Here is a 15444-nt window from a genome sequence, read left to right as displayed (position 1 = left end):
AAAACGACTGTCTGAACGCCTCAGTACGAGACCCAATTTCCCATATCTTTGAATGGTGATCATTGCACGATTTTAAGGTTGGTGCTAACAATATATGCTCTACATCGTCGGCGAAGATCGGATTTTGGAATTTAGGGAGCAGCCCCTTCCGTTCAGCGCGTCGTATATCTGCAAGTGTGTCCTATTTCATACTTTCTGTGAGATTTGTAACGCTCTCGCGATGGCTAGATGTACCAGTCACGAATCTTGCCGCTCTTCTTTGGACCTCAATCTCTTGAATCAGACGCAACTGGTAAGGGTACAGGTGAACAATACTGTGACTGGACGAATTAACGTATTGTAAGCAATTGAATCACTGTACTTTACAAAATTATTTCCCGACTAGGGATGATGCCATTTTATAATACAACTGATGCCCGACGACGACAATGAGCGAGAACCATATACACCAGATGGGGCATGTCTTTCACATTGCATGTACACACACAGGCCATACCACTTGGTAACAGCTACTTTATTGCTTCGTTAATGCAGTACAAACTCTGTATGTCATGTGTTCATTGCTCATTGTTATTAAAATAGCGCTTCGGTTTTCCCAGTTTCTGTAATTAGGCAATTTTCAAAGCAATGCAGATTGTACAAATAAATGGAACACATTCTTTAAAAAGTTTTATTTAGAAACGAAAAACATTAGCACCGCTGCAATGGCTAATTGATGTTTCAGTTTTTATATCCTGTTATTAGTAAAGTCCGCAGCTCGTGGTCTTGCCATAGCGTTCTCGCTACCCGCGCACGGGGTCCCGGGTTCGATTCCCGACGGGGTCAGGGATTTTCCCTGCCTCGAGATGACTGGATGTTGTTATGTCATCATCATCATCATTCATCCCCATTACGGTCGGAGGAAGGCAATGGCAAACCACCTCCACTAGGAACTTGCCTAGTACAGTGGTGCGGGTCTCCCGCATCGTCCCCTAAGCTCCTCGGAGTATGGGACCTCATCATCATCATCACTGTGAACAGTGAAAAGGCGTTGAAACACTGAAGAAAAATAGAATACAAGATGACATGGTACACATGATCAAAATTTTTATGAAGGTACCAACTGTAAAGTTAAAACACCCATAGGAATGACACCCACACTTGGCACGAAATGTGGGTTAAGACAAGGTGAAATTCTGTCTTCTCTCCATTTCATTACTGTAATGCACAAGATCCACAGAGAAGCACATCAAATCCTTAAAGATGATAAAATGAAAACTGTGTACATGTTGTTGCTGATGCCTACATCTGTGGAAAAACACTAAAGAACATCTTCAAGATTGAATAAAACCCTGGGCAAAAGTTACTGAAGCATATGATCTCATCTTAAGCAGGAGAAAAGTTTGGTGATGGTCAAGAACAGAAATGGGCAATCAATGGGACATTTTGAAATGGATAGGAAACTACTACAGATGGCCCATCATTTCAAATATTGTGGCAGTGTTGTCTCTGATACTGGTTCCGTAGACGAAGTAGTCGCACAAGTAGAAGTTTCTATCAAATAAAGGCATAATATGGAACAAGAAAGGGCACTAAAATGTGTCATCTATGAATACCAGTACAAGGTTTGTTCATAGTGTGGTCAGAAATGTACAAAGCAATAGCAATCTTACACGAGGAAATACGAAAAAAGGTCCAAGTTGTAAGACTAAAAGACAAAATAATCTCGCAGCAGCTGAAATGGTATGATGTGTGGCACATGGACAATAACAAGCTACCAAGACTACCGTGTGATTTGAAACTGAGACATAAGACCAGGACTCTGGTAAAAGGACATGGTGAAATCTGACTTCGAGCAAAGAGAGCATACCTGGGGCTCCTTATATGTTATCTCACGACCCATGGTGTGGACGATAAGAAAGAAACAATAGTAATAAACTAATACAGAACCAAGACCTGTTTGGTGGTAAGAGATGTGTAGGCACAGCCTTTACAGAAGTGATTTTCACCCCAGAGCAATATTTTCATTGGAGAGAAGTCGTGTCACCACGGAAGGAACAGCTAACTGTAACAAATCTTGCAGCATGCCTGTGAATTGCTTTAATGTCTCCCTTAATTCCGACCTGGTGGGAAGACACTCAAGAAAGGGTTGCACAAGTACTCTGTAAACAGTCTCCTTTATAAATGAGCTCTCTTTTTTAGAATTCTCCCAATAAACCAAACTCAACCATTCGCCTTCTGTACACCCAACCTCATATGAATATTCCATTTTGTCACGTTTCAACATTACTCCTAGATATTTAATTAGCTTTATTGTCTTGAGCAGCACACAAGTAATACTGTATTTGAACATTACAGGATTGTTTTTCCTACTCATTGGCATTAACTTTCAACATTTAGAGCAAGTTGCCATTCATTGCACCAAATAGAAATTCTGTCCAATTCATCCTGTATCTTCCTTCAGTCAGTCAACAATGACATTTTCCTGTAAACAGCAGAATGATTAGCAAACAGTCGCAAACTGCTGCTCACCCTATCTGTCAGATCATTCATATGTATAGAGAACAAGAGTAGCTATCACACTTCCCTAGGGCAATCCTCATAATACCCACGTGTTAATCCTTTTCAGGTCAGAACACTTGTTTCGGCAAAGCAGTAACTGAAAATAATGCCAGCTCATAACTCTGGTAGAAGAGTGCATTACTCCTTCAGCAACTGTTTTGAAGGCATTAAGATTCAATTGTACTTTTTAAAAAATTATTGTTTCTATACAGTCTCGTTAATTTTTAAACAGGCTGTGAATGTTAGGAACTTAATTCACTCACCTACCAAAGCATGCTTGTCTCTATGTCTGAATGTACATTATAAAGCAGTCAGATGAATAAAAAATATTACAATTTTACATAATCACCTTTTAGTAACTGTCAAGTAAGACTGTGCTGAGGTGCCACAGCCCATCATTCTTGCAAGGCTATATGACATAAATGATGAATCACTGTGTAGGGTCAAGCTCTCTTGCATCTGCTTCAGCTCCACTATATCCACATCCCAACCATATACTCCCATGTATTTTGTCTTCTCAGGCATTTTATTTTCACATGTCACAATGTCTAATCAGAATTCAGGGAAAAAAAATTCCTGTTAATTCCTACACATAAGTAGATTTTATGAAATTCATTTCCACTGCCAGTCTTGAAATACGAATGAAGGGAAAAAAATGTGTGTCTGTGGCATAATATGTGACAATACACATACTGATGAGACAAAACATTATGACAACCTGCTTACTATTCCATCTGTGGACTGCAATACAACAGTGATTCTGCATGGCATGGGTTCAACAAGTCCTTGCTACGTGTACGGAGCTACGTGGCACAAAATGTCTAAGGACACGTCATGCAATTACCGCAGTTATAGGCCAACAGTTTATGGGTGCAGAGCTGAGGTCCGATACTGACCAAGATATGTTTCATCAGATAAGGTGAATTATATGGCCAAGATCAAGGTCCTCAAACTACTGTAGCATGGTTATAGCCTCATGACATGGGCAATTATCCTGTTGAAAGATACAACTGCCATCAGGGAAGAAATCAAGCATGAAGGCTTACAGGTAGTCCACAATAATTTTAACAGTACACAGCTGCACTGGTGCCTTTGATCACTACTGGATATGCTAGCATAATGTTGCACTCACAGGGTTGCGTCCATGGCGCAGTGTGCATTTCGAGCTGACCCTCACCAGGACAACAGTATATCTGAACATGGACATCATACTGGTGAAACAAGAACCCACCAGGCATGACATTTATACTGATCTATGGTCCAGTCTCAACGATCTTGTGCCCATTGCAACTGTAACTGATGATGTCGTTGAGTCAACATGGGAACATGTAGGGGTTCTCTGTTGCAGAGACCATGTTCAAAAGTTGTGCATCAAATGGTGTGCTCTGAAAGAATTTTGCCTGCACCAGCATTGCACTCTGTCATCAACTCTGCAGCTGATCACCTCCTATCCTGCTTTACTGAGAGGGCAAGCTAGGATCACCACATTCTGTGTTGAGGCACAACATCCAATACGCTTGTCTCCAGCATGTGTTTTCATTTTCCTTCAACCACTTTCCATAGAAGCTCAAAACAGAAAACGCAAATAGCCGACCGGCTTCGGCATTTCTGAGAACCTCATTACTACGTAGATGCTGGGCTATAACAACATGCTGTTTGTGAAAGTCTCTTATGTCAGTGGATTTTCTCATGTGCAGCCAGTATTAATGCTAGAATGATTCTCCACTTATGTACTTTCCCTGACAAGTCACACTCGCAATGCCGCCTGGTGACTTTCTACCTCACAGTGGGTAGTGGTCACAATGTTCTCGTTCATCAGTGTACTTTTCCTCAGTTACGACTTTACCACTGAAAGTTCTTATTCGTGGGCATATCCATTATTCAACACTTCTACAATTAGATGAGTTATTACTCTAAATGTACAATTTTCTATCAGTTTCATTTTTCAGTATAAGGAAAAAGAAACCTGCAATGGGAGAAGGAAAATTTTCTGTTTTAGGTTTGCAGGTCATCCACATTGTAGCAATGACATAACATACATGACTGAAGAAAAGAATGGCAAATATCTCATGCAAGTAATGGATCTGCAGTCATATTTATTTTAACTGTGTTTGTATAACTGGCTTGTACTTCAAAGTGCATAAGAAAATACATGAAATCAATACAAAGTCACTACTGCAGATACAAAAATCAATTAAATACCAGGCTGAGAGATCAGAGAAAGTATGAAAATTGAATGTGTATATTATACTCAAATACAACAACTGAAATAAAATCAGTGTACACTGTTTACTGTAAGCCATTGGCTTACAGAATAAAAGTGAGCAACAGTAGTATTTTGTTTTTCCTGCTATAAAAGTTTTTGTATAAAATATACAAATAAAAGTCCACATGAATAAAATGTACAACAGATAAAAGCCTCATAAAAACAACATTCATCAATAACATTTACACAAATTTGCTTAATACAGTCATTTCCTGCCAGCTTTGTACATTGTTTTACAAGTTTCAAGAGCACTTAGCACTGGAGACCCAAGTGCACTCCACAGCCAACTTTCATTGCACATAATGCACAACATCAATCCGAGATCTCTTCTCGAATTTCTCGTGGTGTGACGCAGATGATTCATAACTGGACAAATGATGCACCTGAATTCACTAGAAAATGCTACGTCTCAACTGTACCGTTCTCTATTTGTATAATCTGTCATTACTTTTCCTAGGTGTACTGAAGTCCAGTTTCTTTTATTGCACAGCAAACTGACTGGATGTCGTTGTTGCGTCCCACCACATTTGTTAGTGCTACACTCTTTATCCTCACAGGAGTTACTACTTACACATTCACCGTTCTGCTGGAGGCCACTCTCCACTCAGATCTGTAACAATACAGTGGAAAAACAAATAACATGTATATCATAAACACAACAAAGAATAGTATTTATTACTTACTTACAAAAAATAAAAAGTTTTATAAATGTTGTTGTACAAAAAGTAAGTAAGCATATGCATGTATTCATTGGAGCATTATACCAAACCACTCCAAACTGATACCAGGTCCTTTCATTTCTGTCTATTCTGCAGGTCTAGAGCTCTAGCATTACCCATGGAAAAACACAGTGACACAGACAGCAGCATCACAGATATTAGGGAACAATCACAGCACTGTCAACAGAAAACTGGGTTTTCATTCCATGTGCTGACCTGGCATACAACAAGGGATGTATGAATCCCGTGGTACATACACATCTAAAGTACTAAGCACCGGAGCCTTCAGCACCTTAATGTTTTTGGATCACCAGAAAAATAATGGAAAGTCAATAATAATGTAAGCTATCTGAACTTTCAGCAATGGAGCTCAATATTGCATACAAGTTTTCATACTGCACCAGCAGAACTATGGAAAGGAGTCAGCGAAAGATCTGAGCCTCACTGAGCTGATTCCATAGTCAATGTGGACATATAGTAATAAAAATTAAGAACTATCTGTAATAACACACACTCTGGGTTGGAATGTGTGTGTGTGTGTTATTTTTCTTCTAAAAATGCTAAATCTGTAACAGACTTCCTGTTGTGCCAGCCTGCAACTCAACATGTCATCTTTAAGCTGAGTAGCAATGTAATAGATATTCATATGAACCAGAAAGAAGAATTATGGATTAAGGACACAGAAGAAATTCTGAACTTAAAATTTTTTTGCCCAATGGGGAGTCATTCGGAATCCACAAATAACCCCCCGAATGGATAACCCTAACAGCTTGCAATTTATATCTGTTTTTGTTATTATCAGCTATGCTTAACAGATCTTCCAAGGCAGAGATTTTTCATATATCTTTACTGGCTTGAACATATCAATATACAAAATATGTACTGGTACTGAAAACTTTAGGAGCTGTAATGTAACTTGTGAATGAGTGGTGTCTGAAAATGTGTCACCACCTTAGTTTCCTTGCCTCAATTATCTACCGGGAAAATAATGTTGTACAGAAACTCAGGTCGGTGCAAAATAAATTTTTAGTTCAAAATTGTATCTGGCTGTATTCAAAGTTAACTGCTGGCAATAAATAACAAAATTTTAAGTATTTGTGTGTGTGTGTAGTAGTAGTAGGAAGAATACATTATTATTTTGTTAGATGATTTGAAGGTATACATGGTGCAAAATTTAGTACACAGAGCTGCCATCTGTAGCATCAACAACAGCACTGATCGAGATGAGCACTGAGTCAAACTGAGCTCAGATGGGACATTTAGATGTACATCATTCCACACTATTTAAACTCTGAGCCACAGTTCGTCAACCTTGGTAACTCATGAACACATATTTTCAGTGGGTAAGAGATGTAGAGAGTGCTCTGGCCATGACAACAGGCCACCACCCTCAGAACTGAGGTAGGTCAGGGCAGGAAGGGCAACTTGTGGTCTTGCATTATTCTGTTGAAAGCTAACGTCACAGAGATCTTGAAGACAGGACACAGCCATCAGCCTTTACATGTCTGAAATGTAATGCCTGCTGTCCCAATTACCATAAGAGTGAATCAGAGGTGATAACTGTTGTGTACTCTATGGTACCCCACAACATTACTCAAGATGCTGAATCAGTATGACTACCAAATTCCGACACATGCTGGTAGATGTTTCTCCTTCTTACACAAGGCAAAGCACAATCACACAAGCAAAAAACATTCAAATACAATTTACAAATGGGAATCTTGTTACAAAATCTTTCATTAAACACAGAATGTAGGTGGTGTTACTCCTGCTCACTTTATGTGATTGCCCTGAAATGCTAATCATGCTATCATTCGAGCTTGTTGTACATTTTATGACACTTTTATAAATTCTTGCATTGAGATTACAATACATATAATCACTCACAATTTTTGCTTAAGGGGACCCAGCACTGAGCAAATTACCTATGGGTGATCATAATAAAGCTGGTACCCATTTCTCAAAAACTATTTGCTCAAATCACACTAAATTTGAAACTTACATAGGTTGTCATATTTTCTTCAAAGCATATTACTTGTGCAACAGTATCATTGTTATCAGTAGAAATTTATCGAAAGTATGAGACTTAAAAAATTGGCATTTAATAAAGTATTACCAAATTATGTATCACACTTTTTATTTGACTGTCATAATTTAGGACACTTTAATGAAAATGATGTAATTAATTTCTGTGCCTAGTTTCATTGACATACATTTATTAGTTTCGGAGAAAATTGTACCTAAAACTAAACATTATACTTCCAGGAAAATGCAATTAAAGTTTTTGGTATGATATGTTCAACTAAGAGCCCACAGCTCAAAGTCTAGTGATCAGTGTTGCTACCTCTAGATCGCGGGGTCCTGTGTTTGTGTGTTGTTCTCATCATTTCATCTCACTTTCACTGACGTGCAAAGTTGTAGAAGTGGCGTCAAACAGAAAGACATGCACCACGCGGCCAAATAACTCCATAAGGTGTCTCCTAGCCAAAATACTATACGATTTCATTTCATTTCATTTCTTCAAAGTTAAAACTCGCCAGGTACAACACTGCCAACAGGTTTCTATACCCTACAGCTTATGTTTCGAGCCTCTTTTTAAAAATCTGGCCTCTTTTGTCATCTGTACAGCACTTTTCTTGGCCTCCCACACCCTCAACTGGTAAACTGACAAGTGCACTCTTCATGTTCACTCCAGACTCTATGTCTGTATCACTGAAAACTTTTATCCTGCTGACTGACCCTTCATTGAAACACAATATTACATCCATAAAATCAGGTTTTAGGGATTTGAGGCACACAAATACTGTTTTAGGCAAGCATTTCAACATACAGTATGCTTTGGACAGAGAGAATGACATGGCTCCTCGTCTGTAGCAACCCTGTGAAAGAGGAGGGGCCACACAGCTTCCCTCATTTCTTCTAAATTATTAGTCTTTCACCAACCTCCTACCTAAATGTGTTTGGGCACGATCAAAACATTCAAGTTTCACAATGTTCAGTTCTTTGTATAGATTATATTGCACCACACACTGAAAAATCTTACTGTCAAAATCACCCATATACCTGGCACAGTGTACACAGAGTTTCACCTCTGAATGATTGAACTCTTTGCCTACACCAATAACTTTCATTTCTCCACTGTATCTGTCAGAAATTTTCACTCATAATTTCTCTGTGTTTACGTAATCTTATCAGGACTTGCACAAGCACTCAAAAATCAAGAACTTTCCCAAACTGAAGAGACAACACCTTGAGAGAAGTGTGACCTTTCTTTTGCCATACGCCATCAAAATCTGCAGGATGTCTTTTGCTTAACTTACAGTACCACACTAGGCATCAGGTCTCATTGATTCCAAACTTACTTTCTCCACTTTTGTTCAATAGCTCCAAATAAAAATTGAATTTCCTCAGTGGAGATCGCAAATATATTCCACACTGTGTCTGTACAACCTTGTTGCCTTCGCCAATACATCTCATTCCACACACCAACCTCACACTTATGCTGTACATTCATGCATTTGTTGTCTTACAAGTAGAGGTCACAAGTGGTGGGATCACATTTTTGAAACCGCCTATAGATTGATGTAGGTTAAGATCCCAGGTATCACACCCTGCAGCCATTCACCCTGATGGGAGGAGGCATAAAAAATAAATAAATATTCAGAATCTGACATGACACTCGTGATTTTTAAATACATTCTGATGAATGGACTGGTTGTGTAGCATAATGGACATGGTAAGGGCCTCACATGCAGAAGATTAAATGCTTAACATTTTTTAAAATCTTTGTCAAAGTAAGTTTGAGCATTATTTTTATTCATTTATCAATTATTGATTTAAATGTAATTTTTTATTTCTATTCCTATGTCAAGTCATTTTAATCACAGTATGAACTTTTTTATTTGTTCTCATTTTTTATTTGTATAATTCTTCTTCCACTCGGAATGTTTGTGAATGTGAATTTAATTACATTCCAACATTTGAAAATGCTGTTCTATCAGCTACAAACAAAAGACAAAATAATCTATTTCTATTGACTATGCAATATCTAATTCCCCAGCTCATGAGCGTATTAACAGATTATCAACAAATGCTAATTTAAAAAGAGGTGATTTATCATATGTACGGCACTACAGCACCAGAAAACGGGCTTTACTTGCAACAGAACCCACAAACTATATGTGATTTCTAGGGGAGGTGTGTATGATACTGCAAGTAGACTGTAAAGCAATTCACTTATCATTCTCTTTATAATTCTAATTGTTATTGTTATTCTCTAAAAAAGTGTTAAGAAAATAATATCAGTAATAAATGTGATAAGACAACATTATCTGTTAAACAAGTTCTGACACAAAAAGAACTGGAATAGAGTTGAAATGAAACAGTTGAGTGTATACTGAATCTCTAGTTTAGTGCTTTTAGCATATTTAATACATATTCATTAAAAGTCCTCTTTCAGCCAATGGAGAAAGTTTTAAAAACACTTCTGCAGTGTGGAAGTCAATATCTTGTGTGCATGTGTGTGAGTAATATCACCAGTTTTACCTCAAGTGTTCTTGTTTCAGAAATCTGTAAGTAGACACTCATCTTCTGTCCCATGTACTGTTAATACTATCATATTTCAATTTCTTTACTGTCAGCTGTAGAGCAGTAAGGCATAAATTCTGTACTTTTATTGTCAATATCCAGTTAACATACTGAGAATTGTCATCATGCCTTTTTATTCTACTATTTGATATTGTAACTATAGTTTTATCTCTGCAGCTCTGGTCCAACAATCGTAACTCTGGTTTCTACGGCACAGTAGTAGTAAGAAGAAATTGAAGTGACTATGTGAGAATAAAATACACTGCTGGCCACCGTAAATGCAACACCAAGAAAGACAAGAGGTAGCACAACAAAATTTATTTTGTAGATAACATGTTGACCAAGTATCAAATGATTACGTTTACAGACATCTGTGACATGTGGTTCCTGCCAGAATCAGTAGCCAGAGTAGCCGCCATTGTTGGAGATCACCGCTGCCACACGTCTCGGCATTGAGTCAAAGAGACGTTGGATGTGTTCCTGGGGTACAGCAGCCCAAGCAGCTTCCACATGTTGCCAAAGATCATCTGGTGTGGCAGCTGGGGATGTAATCTGGGTCACTCGTTGAGCAACCACGGACCACATGTTTTCTATCGGCGAAAGATCCGGAGAGCGAGTCGGCCAGGGAAGCAATTCAAACTGGTTATTGACGAAGAACCTTTGGACAATGCGTGCCACGTGTGGTTGCGCATTATCCTGTTGAAATATGGCTGTGGCCAAGCCCTGAAGGTAAGGAAGGACAACTGGCTCCAGCACCTCGGATATGTAGCGCCGGCTATTTAAAGTACCGGCAATGCGTACTAGAGGCGTGCGAGAGTAATATCCAATACCGCCCCATACCATAATACCCGGTGCAAGACCAGTGTGGCGGTGCATAATGCAGCTGTCCAGCATCCTCTCTCCACGGTGTCTCCACACTCGAATCCGACCATCGTGGTGCTGCAGACAGAAGCGTGCCTCGTCAGTAAAGACAACGTCATTCCATTCTGCCGTCCACATCCGTCTGTCATCACACCATTGGCGACGGAGACGTCTGTGGTTCTGCGTCAATGGTAGACGAAGCAATGGACGTCTTGCGGACAGACCACTCTGCTGTAAACGGCGTCGAATGGTACGCGCAGACACTGGATGATGCGTTACAGACGCAATGTGCTGTGCTATGGTTTGGGATGTCACTGAGCGATCCGTCACTGCCATGTGCACAATTTGCCTATCAGCACGTGCAGTGGTGCACCGAGGTAAATGCGATCGACCAAGTCGGTCCGTCGTACCCTCCTGCATCCAACAGTCACATATCTGCATTACAGTTGTTTGGTTTCGTCCAACACGACTAGCGATTTCTCTGTATGATAATCCACAATCTCGGTAAGCCACTATCCTTCCTCTGTCGAACTCAGATACTTGATCAAAAGATGTTCGCTGTTGTCTACGAGGCATAACTGATCGTCTTGTGAAACAACCACAAGGTAAACACACGTGCTGAACGTACACTCGTCAAAATCGCCAAGCCTTAAATGGCGCTATGAGGTGGCGCCACAGGCGCGCGTGATGTGCGTCTGCACTGAAATTCTAATCAGTTGCATATCTCATCGCTGCAAACCCATGGTGTAAATTTCACTTGATTCGGATGCTTCCTTCAGGGTGTTGCATTTACGGTGGCCAGCAGTGTATATTCTAACAGAAAATTAGGGGAAATGTGTATTTCAGGCAAGTTGTGATAATGTAAGGGAGCATTTCTGCTTATCTATGTAACAGGTGGAATTTATAGACAAATTGTTGCAAAGAAATAAATTATTATTATTATAGTAAATGTGTGACAATGTGGTACAAAGGACTGAGTGATATTGAAGTTCTTAAGCAAAACAACAGAGTGATAGTTACAGAAAAAAATCAGAGGGAATGCTAAGTTCATATCTTGACAAACAGCACACTGTGAAACAAGTCTTTATCTTGGTGCTTGTTTCAGTATGTGGGTTGTTTGAAAGTTACCTCCCAGCAACATCATCTCAAAACTATGCAGTTCGAAATATGCTTTGCCACTTATACAGGGTGTACATAAAGTCTGGGAACACTTTCAATTATTTATTGCACAAGAACTAAACATTGTACCTATGTCATACATACTGCATTTTGAAGAGCAACTCTGAAAGTTTTTTTTACAGATATTTGATATGTGAACCACAAGTGACCTGGCAGACATCAATACAGTAATCGAATTCTTGCCATACCCATCCCAGCATGGCATCATCGACTGTGGCAATCGCTTCCTATATTCTCTCCTGGAGCTCTGCTACATCATGTGCTAGAGGCGGTACATACACCAGATCTTTAATGTGTCTCCACAGAAAAAAGTCACACGGAGTGAGATCTGGTGATTGGAGAGGCCATTTCATGAAGCAGCTCGCTCCGCACCTAAACTCGCCATGTTTGCGACTAGCGCTGACTATCGGCAAATTACCAAACTATGCTGTGGCAGTAAACATGGGGGAGGGGGGCACTTCCAGGGTTTCTCTTCAAAATGACTTATGTATGGGGGCTATTCAGAAAGTAGGGAACGTTTTGGCATAAAAAAAAACTAAGTACAAGAAATACATTTTATTATATACATCTGAAAGAGTGACTGACATACTACTTTTCCACATAGTCACCAAACACACTGAGGCACTTATCATAGTGGTGGACAAGCTTTGAAAGACCTTTGTCGTAAAATTCTGCTGCCTGAAACTTCCGCCAGTGAGTCATGCCCTCCTGGAGTTCGACATCGTCATCAAAGTGCTGTGTTGCAAGCCAGCTCTTAATCTTGGGAAACAAGTGGAAGTCGCTCGGTGCAAGATCGGGGCTGTAGGACGGATGAGGGAAAATTTCCCATTTGAATGAATTAAGGAGTTCTTTAGTGCGGTTTGCCATGTGAGGTCGGGCATTGTCATGCAAAAACAAAATTTTGGATGTCAGCTTTCCTCGGCGTTTGTTTTGAACTGCTCTTCTAAGGCTGTGCAAAGTTTGACAGTACTGGGCACAATTTATGGTTGCTCCACGTTCAAGAAAATCAGTAAGAAGCACACCTTGCCTATCCCAAAACGCTGTCACCATCAACTTCCTTGCTGACAAGGTTTGCAAACATTTTCTTGATTTTTGGGGGGACATCGTGTGCTCCCACTCCGTGGACTGTAATTTTGTCTCACAATTGACGTGTTTCACCCAAGTCTTGTCACCAGTTATGATTCGATCCAGTAATGAATCACCATGTTTGTGGTAGGCCTCCAGAAATGTCAACGTTGCCCCCATTCACTGTTCTCCATGGTGCTCTGTAGGCATTTTGGGCACCCATGATGCACAAAATTTGTGATAGCCTTGCTTTTGAGTGACAATTTCAAACAACAAAATCTGTAAAACTTGTGGAAAAGAAAGCGAAAGCTCCGTTATTGTGAAGCAACAGTTTTCACAAATCGTTTCATCAACTTTAGTGACAAGATCGTCAGTCACAATGCTCAGGCGTGCAATCTTCTCTTCATCATGAATGTTGGTTTGGCCATTTTTAAACCAAATACACCATTTCTGGACGGAACATTCACTCATTACATTGTTTCTGTGCACTTTGCACAGTTCACGATACATTTCTATAGGTTCTAGGTTTTTTGCCAACAAAAACCGTATCACAGACTGCACCTCACAACTTGCAGTATTGTCGATTGCAGCGCACATTTAAAATGAAAAAACCAGACATGCAGAGATGTTCCAGTTGTCATGGATGGATGCCGACTGAGCTGCCGAGCATGCACATACCAAAATATATGTGATTGGCACGCGCCTAGTGGCGTCACACGGCAATGTTCCCTACTTTCTCAATAGCTCTCGTATGATAACTGTACAGTGTTTGGTTCTTGTGCAATAAATAATTGAAAGTGTTTCCGGACTTTATGTACACCCTGTACTTAGCACCCAGCATACACTTACTATCAGTTTCGCTAAACTATTACTGTATCTCCTTTCCACCCATTAACTCCCCCCACACATAGTTACAACTTCTGTAATAACTTTCTGCCAGCAACTGTTTAATTTCCTTTCTGCTCAAGTTTCATATTTTGATTTCCCCCCTCTACAATTGCATCTTTCTTGTTGCTGTTCAATTTTGTTCTTCCTACATTAATCATCTCATCCCTTACGTCTGATTTTAGAACAACCCTTTTTGCACTTTCCCTTACTGATCCCTGTTCATCAGCTCTTTTATTCAAAAAGAAATGACCCACAATAGACTAGTGATCTAAAGGATGTACAATCTGGGCTGAGATCTCCCAACTGTTAACAATAATGTGACACATCTTCATGTTAGCCTTAATTACATCCCCAAATTGTTTCCTCCGATTTCCCACAAAGCGTCTGCCCATTTTTAACTGAGAGTAAAACACTTCTTTGGGAATCCGATTATTAGATAGGCAAACTACCTGATCTGCCCATCATAAGTGGCATCTTAAAACTATAAATTCTTTACTGGTTGTATGTCTCTCTCTCTCTCTTTTTTGGGTTAGGGGCACTGAACATCGAGGTTATCAGCACCCAACTGGTGATATTGTTCCCACTTTGTAAGATGCAGTCTGTACAGCTCCAGGATTCCGATCCTTAAAATAGGGTGGGAATTACAACTGAATTTCATTTGATGATCTTTGTTGCAACACTGACCTCGTGATTGTAAAGTACTTGAGATCTTATTCTGCCAAAGAATGCTCCAGCATAGTTAACTCTGTATTGAATTTCTGAATCTATTTCTGCAATTGATGGGAGGATGCTGCACAGATATGGAAGAGTGTTGGCTAGTTGAAGACTTATTCCACCGATGACGATACTGGTATTTCTTTGTCCTTCTACAAGTGCAGGTTCGTGAAGAGATTGTGTTTTATTAGTATTGTCGTCATCATATAGCTGGTTGGTTGGTTGGTTTGGGGAAGGAGACCAGACAGCGAGGTCATCGGTCTCATCAGATTAGGGAAGAACGGGGAAGGAAGTCGGCCGTGCCCTTTGAAAGGAACCATCCCGGCATTTGCCTGGAGCGATTTAGGGAAATCACGGAAAACCTAAATCAGGATGGCGGGACGCGGGATTGAACTGTCGTCCTCCCGAATGCGAGTCCAGTGTCTAACCACTTCATATAGCTGTTAAAGAAGATGAGCACAACATGAAGAAATTGGGTGATTATGTTCTTAAACTTTCACTGTCGCAATTTGAACTTCTTTGACAGGTAATCACATGGTATGAAACACGACAGTTTTTGATTTTGATTAATAAAGCAAAATTAAGATGAAGGGATCCAGGCATCCAAATGTCCACATGCAATGA

At 39.8% G+C, this 15444-nt stretch overlaps 2 protein-coding genes across 7 annotated transcripts in view; one reads left to right on the top strand and one right to left on the bottom strand.

Annotated features, from left to right (window-relative positions):
* Positions 1 to 15444, top strand: part of LOC126195447 (PSME3-interacting protein) — a 137979-nt gene that overhangs the window by 109471 nt on the left and 13064 nt on the right. The window lies entirely within an intron of this gene.
* Positions 4660 to 15444, bottom strand: part of LOC126195444 (embryonic polarity protein dorsal-like) — a 102490-nt gene continuing 91705 nt past the window's right edge. For 2 of the 5 annotated variants that reach the window (XM_049934066.1, XM_049934068.1), the window contains one exon: positions 4662 to 5417. The gene's annotated coding sequence lies outside the window, so the exon portion shown is untranslated. Of the gene's footprint in view, positions 5418 to 15444 lie in introns of all 5 variants that reach the window. The other 3 variants (XM_049934067.1, XM_049934069.1, XM_049934070.1) reach the window with 3 other exon arrangements.

This window comes from Schistocerca nitens, chromosome 7 (assembly GCF_023898315.1).
Source record: "Schistocerca nitens isolate TAMUIC-IGC-003100 chromosome 7, iqSchNite1.1, whole genome shotgun sequence".
NCBI classification, from domain to species: domain Eukaryota; kingdom Metazoa; phylum Arthropoda; class Insecta; order Orthoptera; family Acrididae; genus Schistocerca; species Schistocerca nitens.
This window is presented reverse-complemented; position numbering and strand designations above follow the sequence as displayed.